The sequence below is a fragment of the Galleria mellonella genome, unplaced genomic scaffold (assembly GCF_026898425.1).
Source record: "Galleria mellonella isolate WM207_F2 unplaced genomic scaffold, CSIRO_AGI_GalMel_v1 utg23, whole genome shotgun sequence".
NCBI lineage: Eukaryota > Metazoa > Arthropoda > Insecta > Lepidoptera > Pyralidae > Galleria > Galleria mellonella.
Genome location: NW_026442045.1, coordinates 2795162 through 2812308, shown reverse-complemented (window position 1 = coordinate 2812308; position 17147 = coordinate 2795162). Strand labels below are relative to the sequence as shown.

The window sequence follows — 17147 nt, the reverse complement described above, 5'->3', positions numbered from 1 at the left end:
TGAAGTATGTTGAGAATTAATATTACACAATCAATTATAAAAAAAACTTTTTAATTTAACTATTTATTTACGCTGAAAGATGATCGACATTGTATACTAAATATGTCAAGTATAAAAAACAATTTGTAGCCAGTTCTCGCCCGGTCTTACTGTAGATGGCGAGGTGTAAACACAAGATTTCACTTTCCATGGTGGTCGGGCATCGAGGCGGGTCGATGACCTCCTATCACGCGCTTTATCATGAACGCTCAATCGCTGCACTCTCTTAACTTCTTATGGGTTTCCTAAATTATTATTTTGCAGATTGTAAGTTTTTTTTTTATGAATAAGAGTAGTTATGGCGTGGTATTAGCGAAAAATGAAATAAGTATAAAGTCAGGTCAGCTTATCGTGATGATGATATTCACTAGGAATAAACGACGCTGGTTTCCTAGAGGAACCGTGTGGAGGTTGACGTAACTTCGAAAAATCTCTATTTCGGTTTAAGTTTAAGGTTATTTTGAATAAATATATAAATGAAATGAGGTACTCGTCTCTACTGTAGTCTCTTATATCTATTTTTAATGGTGAAGATATTTACTATTTTTATTTTTAATTCAAACTACATTAAAATAGAAAATAAAATAAGTCAACTGTAATAAACAATTTAGTTTCACTTTCTCGGTATGCCACATTTTTTTACGGAACAATAAAAATTTACCTGTCATATTTGAGCAAAAAAATGAACAACTATTAAGATTAGCTAAACTACAAGGTAATTTTTTACTATGTATATTTGTTCTTTATCTAAAAGAAATGTAACAAAATAAGTATTAATCCTTTTATAATTACAACATGCTATGTTCTCGTCTCTAATGAATTTAAGGGGCCGTGTTCAACTCGCGAAACGAGCATTGATTTATCTGATGATCTACGAGTATCTACGAGTGTAAGACATGCTCCGACGCACGCGCTTGACATATTAACAACGGATATATTTAATTAACTGAACAATGTTTCTACCGATACAAGCAGATAAACTTACAAGGCAAGTTTTCTTACATTATTCAACGGAGCGAATTTTAATGTTACAGTATCGGGTTCATTACTACTAGCTTACTTTATGTTTACGCTTTTTGCACAAGAGAGAGATTTTGTAGAGAGTTCATAAAAATAATACTAAATTTGTATATTGTTTTGTGTAGAAAACTTTTTTGCTAATATGAAAGTTACGAGCATATTGTTTTTTTTAGAAGGTATGTTTGAATCACAGATTTTTTTATTTACTTCTCTAATAGAGTTCATTATTTGATATATTTTTTTATTGAATTTAGAATGGCAAGCAAGCTGATGGCCCACCCGATGAGAAGTTGTAACCGTCGCTTATAGACATGAGTAGTTCCATGGACATGACAGAGTATACCGTTTCGCCCATGATACCTGCCATGCGGTGCCATTCTTGTGAATTCACGTGTTATTCCTCTGTGCCCTATAAATTCACTGCTATATCCCATTCTTCAAACCGAAACACATAGGAAGCTTATATAGAGTTAATGAAAAAATTATTTAGTATTTTGATATCGGAATAAATAGTATGCAAAGGTAAAGAATACATTATTGTATGATACATAGATGTATTTACACGGTATGTTTTTTTTACGCAACTTAGAATAGCATACAATCTGCCGGTCCACCTGATGGAAAGTGGTAACTATCGCCTATAGACATGAACAGTACCATGGACATAACAGAGAATACTGTTTCACTCATAATATCCTCCATGCGTTGCCATTCCTGAGGACTCAGCTGTTATTCCTCTGTACCCAGTAAATTCACGCCATATCCTACCCTTCAAACAGAAACACAGCCATACAAACACAACTGCTTCACGGTAGAAACACGTATGGGACAGAGGCACTCAAGCAAATGACTTTTGTACAAAATCTCCCTCTGGTATGTTTAAAGTTTAAACCAATTTTTGTAAATCAAGATACGTAGTGGTGATAGTCGTGTGTAGTTTAGTATAATATGTATAATAATATAGTATTCTCAATAAAATTCATATTTATTCTTTTTTAACTAGTGATTTATTAAAAAAGCAATAGCGGGATTGTAACAAGATTTTGCATTAAAGACATAAATATAAAAAATGCAATCACGAATTTCCAGCTCGAGATACGGAAATAACTATTTTGCGAAAGAAACAAGATTAATAATCGCAATGACTTGCCAAGCCTTTCTTTTTGGTTACATAAGTACAAACATCGAGAAGTCATTGAGATTCGGCATTCAATTCATCAGTGTCAAGGATGTGCGACTGGTTGTGTGTAATTGGCACCGGTTGGCATTTGCAGGCGCGTGGGCCATCGTAGGAGGCATCAAGATGATAGAGATGGGAAAATAGCTTAAAATTTGTAACCATTTAAACGTTGAACTTTTTATAAATAACATGTACGACTGTCACACAAAAAATTGTTATTTTAAATAATAAAACAGATAACTAAAAAAATTTTTTTTTTAAGTACTGGTGGATAGGGCTATTCACTTACAACGATTTTTTGTCGTTTTATCATTGCAAATGGAATGAAAAATTATGGACTGTAGAAATTCCTTGAATGATACGAAAATATATTTTAAATACACTGTCGGGATTTTACGCGATAAAAATGAAGTTGGCAATAAAAAAAACAAGGTATATAGGTTAAAATTACTAATGTGAAAATATGTTTTAATTTTATTTCCTTTAAACGCAATAAGTCAATATGGCACAAATGTAAGTACATTAGGTCAGTATCAAAAAAAGAAAACGACATTCAGCAGTCTTATATAGTAGTTTAGAAAAATCGTTATAGATGTAACGTTTCCGAATGTTGAGCAATAGTAAGTTGTGTTGTTTATGTGACATCAAAAATATTTTAAAATTGTTCCAAAATTATACTCATTATTATAAACGTGGGTGGTTATATTGTTAAGCAAACTTTTTAATTTATTTTCGTTGAAGTACTAATATCTACTTTAGTGACTGTACCAGTCACATAAACAATGTACCGCCTTGGGCATTTGTTTGGATGGTGAAATATTATTGTTTTCACTGTACTGTAACCTTTGAACTGTTTCATTTAATTTACCATAGTTAAGAATGTAAGTAACTTTTGATTGAGTAGGTTATTTTGTGAAAGTGATATGTTAGTAATCGTATCCAATCAAAATTATAAACAACATCATTACTGAATGATTTGAAAGGAGTGTCACGTTTTTTGCCGGTTCTTCCCAGTAAAAAACATTTTGAATACAGAAGCTCAAGATAAACATGATTATTATTTATGATTAGATTTAATTTCAAGTAACTATTTTATGGAAACAATGTTAAAACCATCATGATCATTACAGCCATTATTCGTCCACTGCTGGACATAAGCCTCTCCCATAGACTGCCATAAAGAATGGTCCTGAGCCACCTACATCCACTGACTCTCTGCAATGCATTTCAGGTCGTCACTCCATCTAGTGGGAGGTCGTCCTACACTACGTTTATGTTAATGTTAAAATATATTGTAATAATGAAAATTGAAAAAAAATGATTGAAAAAATAATGACATTTCTATTTTGGTGCTCCTTTTCTTCAAGATTGGATTATTATTTATTAAAAGGATTAGAAATTTATAATTCCCACAAGTTGTACGTCAATTTATATCGAAATATTGAATGTATGTATGTATATATATAAAAATTTATATCGAAAAATTGTTATGTATGTATATTATGTAATAATTTGTGTATATATATATGGGATTACGGAAGACAAGTGAATTCGCGCAGTAAAACTGTGGCTTCCCGAAGCTTCAGGCAGTATTTGGTAATACATACATATTAATTATCAATTTTTTCTCTTATCTTTCACTATGTAATACTAAACAGAGACATATTTAATCACAATTTATATTATATGTAGTTTCTGAATGCCATAAAATTATTTATTAGATACCGTTATAAACTAGCCAAGTCTTTTGTCGATTAAATATTTCTATTTATAGGAAATCAATCAAAAGGTATTAATATCAGTTGTCATACCAAATTAATTACCGAAATAATTCACCGTGTGGTCGCGGCATAGAATGGAGCAACCGTTTTTTTCCCGTGGGTGTCGTAAACTCAGGGAACTTAATGGTTAAGGGATCGGCAGCTATGTCCCTTTTCAAATATCATTAAAGCCTAACTGCAGTTGCCAATACGCCTGTTATCGCATGGCAACTAATGGCAAAATCCTTCAATGGGACTCCCCCATAGGCCTCCGTCTGTATTCAGTAGTGGACAGGTAATGGCTAATATGATAATTATGGTGAATACCAGAATAACTATAGTATGTAAATAGGTGCAAAATCTTGCAAAATACACATCTAAATAAATTGAGCGAAAGGTTAATCTTTAGTTCTGTCGTGACCACGACTTGGTGCAATCCACGTCGAAACGTCAGCAATATAAATCAGGTATTAGGTACTATTTGCGCATTACCTGTATATTTAAAATTTTAACTGTCATCATATATTTATTTAACTCGCATTTCCAATATATATTGTAAAACTAGTTGTATTATGTGAAATTAAAACAGAATCCTAGATTTAATCCTAAATGCAATTTATCTTACGTTTAATAATTTTTTATTGTACTACTTTAGGTATATAAAATTTTACGATCTTACTACAAAATTAATAAGTAGATACATTCTTAAAATTTGAAATGTCAAATTTTCATTGTAAAATTCTTATTTATTATGTAGTATACTACTTTACTTTACTTTACTTTACTATTTTGGTAGTATTAACAAGATTTCCTACCTTCAGTAGTGTTAAGATAAAGAAAAGTAGGTGTAATACGTTATGTAGTTAAATTCGTTTATGAAGACATTTTATAACTAATAACATAAATAATATTCAAGTTAGATTGAATTGATTTTGATTGATTAAAACTTAAATTAACTTTATATAATAGACGTATGTATGACATAAAAAAGTCTTGCTTAGCTTGGAACTATATGGTGGTGTGTGACAATATGTTACGATATATTTATGGCAGAGGAAGACCTAAAAAATATGGATAAACTGTGTAAAAGATGATATGGCCAGAATGGGAGTGAATTTAGAAACAACTACGAATAGAGAAGAATGAAGAAGAAAAATATTACGTCGACTAAGTGGTATTACGGTAAGAAGATGATGATGAAGATGAAGATATTTATAGTCTATTATTATAATAACTATATATAAAAAATAAACAATAATTTCCTTGAGTTACCAGAACTCTGTCATAAAATAGACGTTAACCATCAAAGCAAGTCAAATACAATCGATTAAGACCATACTTGACTAGATAAAGCTAAACTGACCGCAATTAGTTGCGTTTCTGTGTCAAACGAATGCAAGCGTGTTCAAAATCGGAAGTATCATGCACATAATGAATCGGGCGGCGCGCGATTACGAAACAGGTAAGGAAATCGATTCAAAATAAGAAAGCATCGCATTCCATTATAATTACAAAATCGGAATCGACGTGTTTGGGTGCCGGTGAAAGCAATTACGTCACGTTACGCCGATCGGTCGGCCGAACTTGGCCGATCTTCTGCGAAGCGTGGCCGCAGTCGCCCGAGCTTTATTATAGGTTTCCCACGTTTTGCCCGCTGTTACGTGAGATGAAAATGTGTAATTACTAATTAGAGAGTAACGAAGAGTGGTTTTGACATAAATTACTGTAGGCAATTTTGAAATGAAATCACTAATTGATAATGATTCCTGAGTGCCTACTTATGATGAATACTTTCATCACAGAAAAGTATGTGAAAGATGAGCATTACGTATCAATATGTCTATGCAAAATATAAGTTTTTTAAGTGCTCTTCAGGTACAATAACATGCAACAAACACGTATATTATATGTAACTTACAAGTGCAATAAAGAATATAATATATATATTAATTATTAAGTACGTGCACTAGGTTATATAATATACTTCGATATGATAATAACTACAGCACAAGTGATGATGACGGTTTTGGATTTCTATCACAGAAGTAGGAACGAGACGGCGCGGCGCGCGTATGATTTGTGAGTTTTAAATTCCTCGAGTTTTTTTTGTACAATTTTATAATTTATCGTAATGAGGTACAGCACGACTTTATAGTCAAAGTAATACTAAGAGCAAAATATATGCTTTAAACCGTTATATGACGATGACAATGGATACTTTTATAATTATTATCATAGTACGGCACGATACGATTTTTATGTCACATCAAAATGTATGTAATTGAATGCTGTTGCATGATGGCACAATACACGAGCTCCGTAGCGCAGCGGTAGCCATATTGATCTGCATAAAGAGGTCCCGGGTTTGGTTGTTACTCTAGTGCCAATTTAGAAATAAACATTTCGGGTCAATGTAAACAATGATGATAGCTCGTATGTTAGTTGAGAACCAGGCGATTAGAGTGTGTGTGTGTGTGTGTGAGTGGCACTTATTATTATTATCTGGTATGCACGAATACTTTATTAGTGTACTTCACTTACTGGCCGAAACCAAGTAAGTGAAGTATGTGCATGCTTATGTGTGTGTGTGTGTGTGTGTATGTGCGTGCGAGCGTGCGTGCGTGCGTGCATTTGTGCGTGTGTGAATGTGTGTGCGCAAGCGCACGCGCGTTTTCTGTGTGTTTGTGCGCGTGTGTGCGTGCGTGCGTGTGTGTGTGTGTGTGTGTGTGTGTGTGTGTGTGTGTGTGTGTTGTATAATTTTTTGTCACTATGGCGTCATGAATTGGTTCATTATTATTATTATATCTGCGTTTAAAAGCGAGAAGTTAATGCCTTGATATTAAGGTAATAAAAATAAAACATTTTTGGCTGTGATACTTTGTTGTTGGTTTAATCAAAGTCATAAATATTTAATAAAATAATATTGACTATATCAGAAAGTGCTATCAAGTTTCAAACTAAGCAGAGCTTGTACCGTGTGTACTAAGTAACAAATAAGTCCTTTTTCGTTTTTATACTGATTATGATATGAGATAAACCATATTGAAGCATTATAACCTACATGCTAAAAAAGGAAGGTATAATAAATAATTTTTGATTCGAATGTTACTTTATTAGGAAGTTAATAATTAATTTTGGAATGTTGGTTTAATTGAATAAAATTATATTTCCACTTGCTAATCACCAACCTTGGTACAGTCAGCGCCAAATGTTGATACACCATTAAAAACATAAATCGTTACATACCCATAAGTATTGTGGGGAAGAAGATAACTAGTAATGGGATAAGTAGGCGCATTACTAGTAATTTACTCTATCGGGTCGACCTCCACACGGCTTCTCTTGGAAGCAACCGTGATTAATTTTTTTTTATACAACTTAGAATGGCAAACAAGTTGACGATCCCACCTGATGGAAAGTGGTAACCGTCGCCTATAGACATGAGCAGTACCATGGACATAACAGAATATACTGTTTCGCCCATGATACCCCCCATGCGTAAACCATTCCTGAGGACTCAGGTGTTATTCCGCTGTACCCTGTAAATTCACGCCATATCCCACCCTTCAAACTGAAACACAGTCATGCAAACACAACTGCTTCACGGTTCAAACACGAATGGGACAGAGGTACCCAAGCAATCGACTTTAGTACAAAATCTCTCTCTGGTGTATTCCAGGCAACTGACGTGATCTCGTTGTTATCTATCATCTCTCATATGTAGCCCGCTACCGTAAATTGACACCAAGCAGGTTATTCTATAAATCTATGGAAAAAGGCTTATATGAACTATTCAGTCATAAATTTTGACCTTTTACTACGCTAATTTGGAATGAAGTTAGAATTGGTTATGTGTTAATTATTCTTAGCGAATTATGTACGCAAAGCTGTTAAGGGGATTTTAAATATTATATATGTAAAATAAATTGGTACGTTAAATTATTTACATTTAATTTAATCGTGTTGCATTCATTAACAAATTGAACAATCCTAATGCAATGTGTTGTAAATACTATACGTCAGATTTCATCAATAGCACCTAAATATGATTAGATAATAAAGTGTAGGTAATCGTTTAGATTTATTAATATGTCTTCTAAAAATAAAGATATTGGAGTTTATACTAGAATATGCTAATTTAATCTTGAAGCTGATAGTAACATACAATCTAGATAACATTTTTGTGAATACATTCTTCATTAATTCATTTCCTTTGAGAAGCTTCTAATTCATGACCTTCTATTTTACAATGTTTCCTTTTCCTCAGATCAAATTAATTAGGAATAATAAAAATATTATATTTTATTTTAATAAATATTTAATATAATATTTGATATAGGTATGAATGTATATGTATATGTATATATATATATAATCCGTACCCGACTCAAAGGTCAATATACGAGTATATATATATGATAACGACAATACGAGTAATATATATATGACCTAAGATGAGCTCGTAAAAATATATCCGTGATTGGTTAGACATTTTGAGAAATTGTGATATAAGTAATTTAAATTTATAAAATAAAAATATATTTATATACAATTTGTACGTTTATTAATAAATTTTTAATGACTAAAAAAGTCAATCTACAAAATTGAGGGGTGTATAAGTGTGATATTTAGATGTCTGAAAATGGAAAAATTGTTATATACCTACATATGTAAATGTTGTAATTAATCTACCTATCTACTTCATTTAAAAATATATTTTCTTTTTTTTATTAGACGAAGATAAAACTCGTCTATGCAAGTACAAGACACAACTGGAGCATGAAACAATGAAGGTGAAGTCATAACTTGGTGAATTCAAGAAATACAATAACTATTTACAAATTTTTGCATTTATAATAGACATTTGTAAGATTAGAAATCAGAATTTGATGTTGCAAGTGCTTATACACCCCATAGGTAATAGTCATATCAGATTCGTGCCAGTTCACACGAGAAACTGTTCAGACTGTCCTTACGCAATTGAATGTTTTGCCAGCGTAGATGTGGTTCATTCGATTGACAATAGGAACTTGTGAAATGGAACCAAACTGTCCTATAAGAAAATGTATTTGATTTGTTTTTTGTATTAATGAGGAAAGTAACTACAGATTAGAAATACACTTTAGCAATTACAATACAATTGTAAACCAGTACATTTCGTTCCGCAAAAATGCAACTACAAACATGCACACATACATACCAATTACATTGAAAATATTTGAATTTAGAATGCGGAATCGGATGTCCATAAGTTTTGCTTTGCAATGAACAGTTTCAATCAGTTTAGAATTGGCGATGATATTGCGTAACATAAAATTCACGCACGCATACACAGACACATGAATAGAGGCGAATTGGAACCTCTTTATTTTTTTAATACAAATTGAAATATATTAGATATGAATAGATACTTGCCATAAAAATAAAGCCCATTATGTGGATGTATTAGAGTAATGCGCATGTGGGCGTAAACGATCATCGCTGCCGATCATATCAAGTACACTATGAAATGTTCTATTGACCTAGTTTGTATTTTATGTTTCATTAGTCTATTCATTTCGTAAAATAATTTAAATGCCACCATGTAATAGTATTTTATTTTTTAAATACTTAATTCATATGCACAACATATGAGACCAATTAAATGCCATATAATATTCCCCAAAACCTAAAAGTGTTAAAGTTACTACTTGAACCATTGCATGCTACAGAGGGAGACTGTACAAAAGTCGATTGCTTGGGTACCTCTGTCCCATTCGTGTTTCTACCGTAAAGCAGTTGTGTTTGCATAGCTGTGTTTCGGTTTGAAGGGTAGGATATGGCGTGAATTTATTGGGTACAGAGGAATAACACCTGAGTCCTCAGGAATGGCAACGCATGGGAGGTATCATGGGCGAAACAGTATACTCTGTTATGTCCATGGTACTGCTCATGTCTATAGGCGACGGTTACCACTTTATATCAGGTGGGCCGTCAGCTTGTTTGCCATTCTAAGTTGTATAAAAAAAAATTCATTATAATGCTTAGTGTCGTAGATTCACCCTGAACAATGAAGGTGAATTATCTGTAAATATTAATTTAGAATGCGGTCTATTTGTGTTACAAATTTTATTTAAAGCAATGAAGGTTTTACTGGAATCCTTGGGATTTATACTCTTTATTGTACTTGTAAAAAAAAGACAGTGATTAGTTTATCAACTTATTAGCAAATGTGAGCTTATCTCTGAAAGAGATCCCTTCCAGTCAATTCAATACAGTGAGATCGAAAACGGCTAACGGGTAATGTAGTACAGGAAAGGTACAAGAAAAAACATGCGTATACACAAAGGCAATTAAGTACTTACTAATAAAATAAACATATACAAATTGTAAATAAATACATGTGTATATGTAAAAATATACTTCCTACACGACACTATGGGCAGACTGTGGGCTTTTTCGTATTTTTATCAATATTAGCATTACATACATATCACTAAATGTTATCAAATTTATTGCTTCAACCCAGTTTATAGTCACGTTAACCATTGAATTTTAATTTATGTATGGTTTTTACAATCCTACTCGTCAATATTAAATATATGCAGGTAGCTCGGCTCAATGCTGTTCTTAATATAACCCGCATGGTTTATTGGTTCAGTCGACTAAAAATAAATAAAATTTTGCCTATTTACTCCATAGTCTTAGATAATGATAGATAGAACTCTAAGCATAGGTACAAAAATGTGGACGAAAAGACTGTATGATGGTATGGAAACACGGTGTTTTAGAAAGATAATATACGAGTAATTATATAAAAAAATATACAAAGCAAACCACCGGAGCAAAAAAGCGAAGCGAAACAAAACATAAACTGACACAGACTTCAAATTATAAACAAAATATCTTTTTAATAAAATTAAAAAAGAAACTAACAAGGTGCATGGTGCACATCGTCTTAGTGTTAGGATAATTATCATTGTTAATTAATTTTTACCTACAATCTGGGATCGATCGGGATAGATCAATTGACCGGGGTAAAATGTAGCCTATATCTTTTTACACACCAAATACTACATTTTCAATATTAAGTTTAATGACGATTAGTTAAGCCGTCTACCAAAAAGCAAAGTTACTTTTTAATAGCATATATGTATACAATTTTTGTACCATTGAGGTGGCAAACAAACATACGGCCCACCATACCGTTACCGTAGCCTATGAACGTCTACGATATTAGAGGTATTACGCGCGCGTTGCCGACTGAAGAAATCTCTTTACTCCCCTTTTGAAGAACCCCATGCAGTAGTCTCTTGGAAAATCCTCGACACGGAGCTCATTCCATAACCTGAGTGTTCGTGGGAAAAAACATCTCTGAAACCGCATTGTACGCGTCCATTTAAGCTTTAGGGTGTGAGGGTGAACTCCCTGTCAATGGCGAGCTGTACGATGCATGGTACAAAGTGGCTGTAGGCATCATATTGAAAAATATATATTTTCTAAATATAGAACGTATATAAAAGTACTATCTATTATTAAATTTAGAATAAGTAATTAGTCACAATTTGGGTTTAAAATTTAACTCGCAAAGTGCATGCAGTTTTGTGGCATCTGTTTGAATATATAACTGTGGTTTTCGTATTATAACCGACTTGTATTAGGAACTCGAAATTTGTTTAATATAAATTTGTATAAATTAATTTAGATCATCTATTATAGAACAATACGTGAGATCTAACACTAAATTGTAGTGCAATAATGCTGAACTACTAAATTGTAAACTGCTTCTAAATTAATCAAATATCACAGTCGCTCCCTGAGTATTGTTGTGGGAAATGACTTTTACTTCATTAGTTTATTCCCACGCTTTAATTATTAATAACATCTAGTTATAAAAATATTAAGGCCAATTTCAAGGTAATATTTTAAAATTTTACTCTAAAATTTGAATTTAATGTGTAATTTAGTAAACTTTTATGTCACGAACTACTGAGAACTAAACATAAAGTGGTTCTACTCGTAACTTAATTTACTTTTAACTAGTCCACAGTGTATGAAGATAGGTAGCTATAGGATCAAATTAAAAATGTAAGTTGTAATGAATAGAAACAGAGACTTTAGAATCGTCTACATTATTATCTTAAAGATCCTCTTGTGAGTAGGAATTAAAAAAATACTAAAGAGTTAATTTTTTTTATCATACAGTAAGTGCCAGTTAATTATAACTATTTATTAGCATAAGCAATTTATTTCGGACATACACAGATATAGAGTCTTATCTGTAGAATCATAGTATAGAATATCATAATAATAGTATCTTTGTTACAGACTATAAAATCTGTTATGAGAAAGCAGGCAGTAAAAATATCCCCACAATCCAGACTCGAGCCAATTAAAAACATTTTGTTTCTCTTAAATTGGCCCGACTGGGAATCGAACCCGGGACCTCATTTACGCCAAGCAACATGCTTACTACTACGCCACAGAGGTATATAATAGAAAAAGTGGAAATACTTTTATATCCACGAGACGAATATGTAAGTGGTAACTAAAAATTTCAGGATTAAATTGATTTTTTTTTGCGTCATAGATTGTTTTTAATTTTGTTATTTTATAACTAATAATAAATATTTATGCAAATGATCGATTTATATTTATAAAATAAAAAGTAATATGGTGTTGACAGTGTAATTTATGCTGTGGCATATTAATGTATATATAAGTATAATTAATGTTTCGAAGTTGCCTGAAAATTTCATCGTCGTACATTTTCACGTGCTGAACTTGTGGTCAAAAGTTATCGATAAAATCATCGAACACTCACCGCTCAGTGTGTCCCGTCACGTAGAAAGTGAAAACATGCGATGGCGCATACTCCGCCTTACTTTCCACACTCTCACTTGTCGACCGGCTCTCGCACTAAACACACAGGGGTACAACACTAGAATTCGCAATTTCAAATTTGGATAATTCGAATGCGATTCTCGATTCACTTTATCGATTGTCCACTGACTCGATTGTTGGTTGTCGGCAACACGCGCTGGAGTGTCAGGTGCGACTGTTACGCTGGAGAGAGCGACGCGCGCACAGGTTGCTGGTTGTGTAAGCAAGCATTCGTTCGAAAGGAAGATGATGGGTGAAGGGGAGGGGGTTTGGAAAATGCGTCTTATACGCTGATCGTTAGGGTTTCATCTTGTCGGTTGTGTATGAAGGGCGTATAGCTACAGGCGATTAGCTAACACGTCTCCTTTGTAAAGGTACTGTATCAAAGGCTTAGTTGTTACTCATTTCATAAGGTTTCGTAATACATTTTCCCCATGGATTAGTGCACTAGTAGATACTTTTTGAACTGCTACAAGAAAGTAGCTTATTCTTTTTTATTTCTTTATCTCTCATATTTTATCTACATAGCATTTTTTATGACGAAGCTGTGAGTGTAGTTTATCATCATCTTTGATCACAACTTTATTGGTATTACAGTATATTATCATGTCTATATATTTATGTATCTTTTGTGATATATATTTCTATATGAAATAAATATTTGTATAATGTATTCATGTAAGTATTTATAAGATCATAATGTGTAGTAGTTCTTCATGATTCTTATCATTTGTGAGTCAAATACTAATACTGTAACTGTTTATCCTTAACAATTTGCAATATTTTTTTGCATCGCATAATTACATTTCTGTTTTTCCAAAGAATGACTGTGAGAGACAATACAATATAGCATGAAGTTTGTCTTTTGTAAGAAAAATTTTTAGTAATGTGGTCAATAAAGAATAAATAAATAGCAGTTTGGTATATATCAGTCGTATTCGTAACTTGAGCATCCTTAATATTATCAGTTCAATCAATATCTAATAACTTACCTGCAACGTAATTTTAATTTGTACAAAAGTCAATTGCCTCTGTCCTATTTGTGTTTCAACCGTAAAGCAGTTGTGTTTGCATGGCTGTCTTTCGGTTTGAAGGGTAGGATATAGCGTGAATTTACAGAAATAGATCACACTTTTGGATATTCTTTTGCTCCCGAAGAAAGAGTTTTATGTGATATCATAAAAAATCTTTGAAACATTACACAATGATTAGTTTTTGGTACACTTATTTCGTACCACAAAAAGAAATTAAACTTATTATAAAATATGTCTTTATTTGTTACATTTTTTGGTTTTATATTTGTTAAATTATAGGATCTCATTATCAAAAAGACCAATAATGTAAATGAAAAGAGAAAAGTATTCATGATAAGAACAAATATTTGGATCAGGAAATCCTTGTACGACCAATGTTGTGTAATGACTCTCTCAAAGATACGAAAGTAAAAAAAAAAGATAATAATCATGGCCTTAATATGAAAGTACCTGCCTGACTATAATGACAATTCAAATATTGTAATGGATGGGTACCTTGATTATCTCGTAATGGATAGTGTATTTATATTCGTGACATAGTCAAGTAACATGAAACAAGTCATGCTTACTATAATGTTCAGACTCGCGGCGGCGTGGTCATTAGCTCCCTAAAATATGGTTGGACACATTGATGGCTGGTTCATCCATCATACTCGCAGACAGGTACTACTTGTAGAAACTGATCTACATGTTTACAATTATTAACAACTGTAACTAGTCAGTCACAGTTTATAAAATATTTTTTTGTATTCATTTAGAGTATTTATATGCAACATATGTTATAGAAATATAAAAAACAGCAATAAAAACCCCTTGAAATTTATTCTTTATTAACTAAATGCAATTTCTCTCATATTTGGTATATAGTATTATTTCATAATTTTTATATTTTATCTTTTTTTAAAATATATTTATTTATATGATTTTGTACATTCATTTTTAATATAGATATCAGTTTATAACGGAAATATACACAGGCGGGCATATCGCTTGAAGGGATTTCTATAGGGTTTATTTATTTAGCGTATATGAAATGTATAATGTAGAAATATAAATAATTTAAGATTGCGTTCCATAAATAAAAACTGAATTCGATTTGCGGCAGAACTAATTATTATGATTAAAAAACTAAACTACTACACCGATTTTGATAAAATTTTTAACTGTAAGTATATTCTTTCAGAATTAACGGAGCTATGAGGTAAAAAATATAAAAAAAAAAACTAAATTGCGAACCTCCATCATTTTGAAGTCGGTTGAAAAGGATCAGCTTCGGCTTTGGGTTTATCTATTTGTGGGCGACAAAGGAAATCAGGAGTGGAAATTGGAAATATATGTATAATATATAAATAATATATGTGGCCTGTACTCTACACTATTAGTCCATTACTGTCCAAGCACAATTTCTCACATATTTGGTAAATCGTAAAGCAGTTTCAATTTACAATTTTTTTTTACATTTTATCACAATTTTTATTATAAATAAAATTATAATACACATTATAGTGCAGAATAGGCAACGTAGTTATGTAACGTAGCCATAAAAATATAGATAGAACGTCTTTTTTTGGAAGTCGCTTATAATATCATTCGTGCAGGCAGGTGCTAAACTGTGTCAATGCGTTATGTAACCGGTGTCATCACATTCCATCATCGCCGTGTGACCAGGATACTACGTACGACAAAACTTTCACTTAGATTGCGATTTGCGATTGTGTTGTTTAGTGTTATTTTTTTTTTATTTAATCATTTACTATATTTAAACGACCTTGGTGGTGAACGGTTTAACATATTAGTAAATAATATGAAGTTTAACTTTTTACGGCTGTACTATTAGACATGGGTAATATAATGTATATTACCCATACAGATAACGATTCCTTATGTATATATTGTTTTTTTGGATATTGGTAACAATACACCCTATCAGGTCGACCTCCACGCGGTTCCCTTTGGAAACCGTCGTGATTGATTCTAGTGGAATTCGTCACGATGGGCTAACTGACTTGACTTTTCATCCTCACCTGTCATCCCTTACTGGTGCCCCGCCAGCGTATCCAAATAGCGCAGACGAGGTTACCATTCTATTATCAACCATTAAAAAAACATATTCGTTATTGAACCGATATATAGATATTGTAATTAAAATATATAGATATTGCTATATATTACCTACTCCTACTGTAAATCATTGTGATAGGTTATGTTTTATAAATGTTTTTCTATTCTAAGTTATATGAATGGGGGGAAGGGATTGTTAGTAAAGGAGAGGTTAGTCCCCATTATTATCAATATACCCCATCAGGTCGACCTCCACGCGGTTCCCCCTGGAAACCATCGTGACTAATTTATGGTTGAATTCGTCACGATGGGCTAACTGGCCTGCCTTTTCATTCTCACCGATTACCCCTCACTGGTGCCACGCTAGTGTATACCGATAGCGCAGGCGGGGTTACCATTTCATTATCATCCATTAAAAAAAAAAGTTATATGAATGAGTATATCTGGTTGTTTGGTTTGAGTGGTTTTTGGAAGTTACCGTTTTTATAAAACACATACGAGTACGATACGATGTAAACCTACAATCATAATACTCGTTTGGAGTAGCAATTATGCAATTTTCTGAGACATTAATTTTGTGTTACGCAAAAGTTTTATAGGTAGACGATAGACATTATGTTAATCAAGTAGTAGCAAATAACTGGCAGTAGTTGTGTTTGTAAAAGATTTGTTTTCTTTTTTATTATTATTATTTCAGCCGTTAACTGCCCACTGCTGGACATAAGTCTTCCCCATAAGGGGAGTTTTGCCAGTAGTTGTTACGCTTGGCAGGCAGGTTGGTAACCGTAGTTAGGTTTTTACAAATGTTTTAAGAGGGACGCTGCTGCCCATCCCTCCACCATAAGCTCTCTTATAGTTTTATTTATATATATGTATATATAGATAAAACTAGCAACATTCGCTTATTGATATGAACATTCCACAATACGTCACCTAACTGTGAGAATTTAAAAAAATTGTGCTTAATGTATTTATTTTCTACATCCTTTAATAATAAGCAAGTTAATGTCTTAGCATGTGAGTCTCCGTTTAAAATTTACAATTTATTTTTTAACCGCTGTCTGGCATTCTATTTTGCTGGAATTTGGCATACTTATGTAAGTTCAGTAACAATGCAATATTATGGTACCGTCGAATTCATTGAAAGGTGGCTGTAGGCATTCGTAAACTACGCATTATATATCTGCCGTT

General features: G+C 32.5%; 1 protein-coding gene across 1 annotated transcript in view; it reads right to left on the bottom strand.

Annotated features, from left to right (window-relative positions):
• LOC113512903 (uncharacterized) overlaps positions 1-13059 on the bottom strand; it is a 40629-nt gene extending 27570 nt beyond the window's left edge. Inside the window, exon 1 of the mRNA XM_026896864.3 lies at positions 12803-13059. The gene's annotated coding sequence lies outside the window, so the exon portion shown is untranslated. The remainder of the gene's footprint in view (positions 1-12802) is intronic.
• Positions 13060-17147: the final 4088 nt, after the last annotated feature.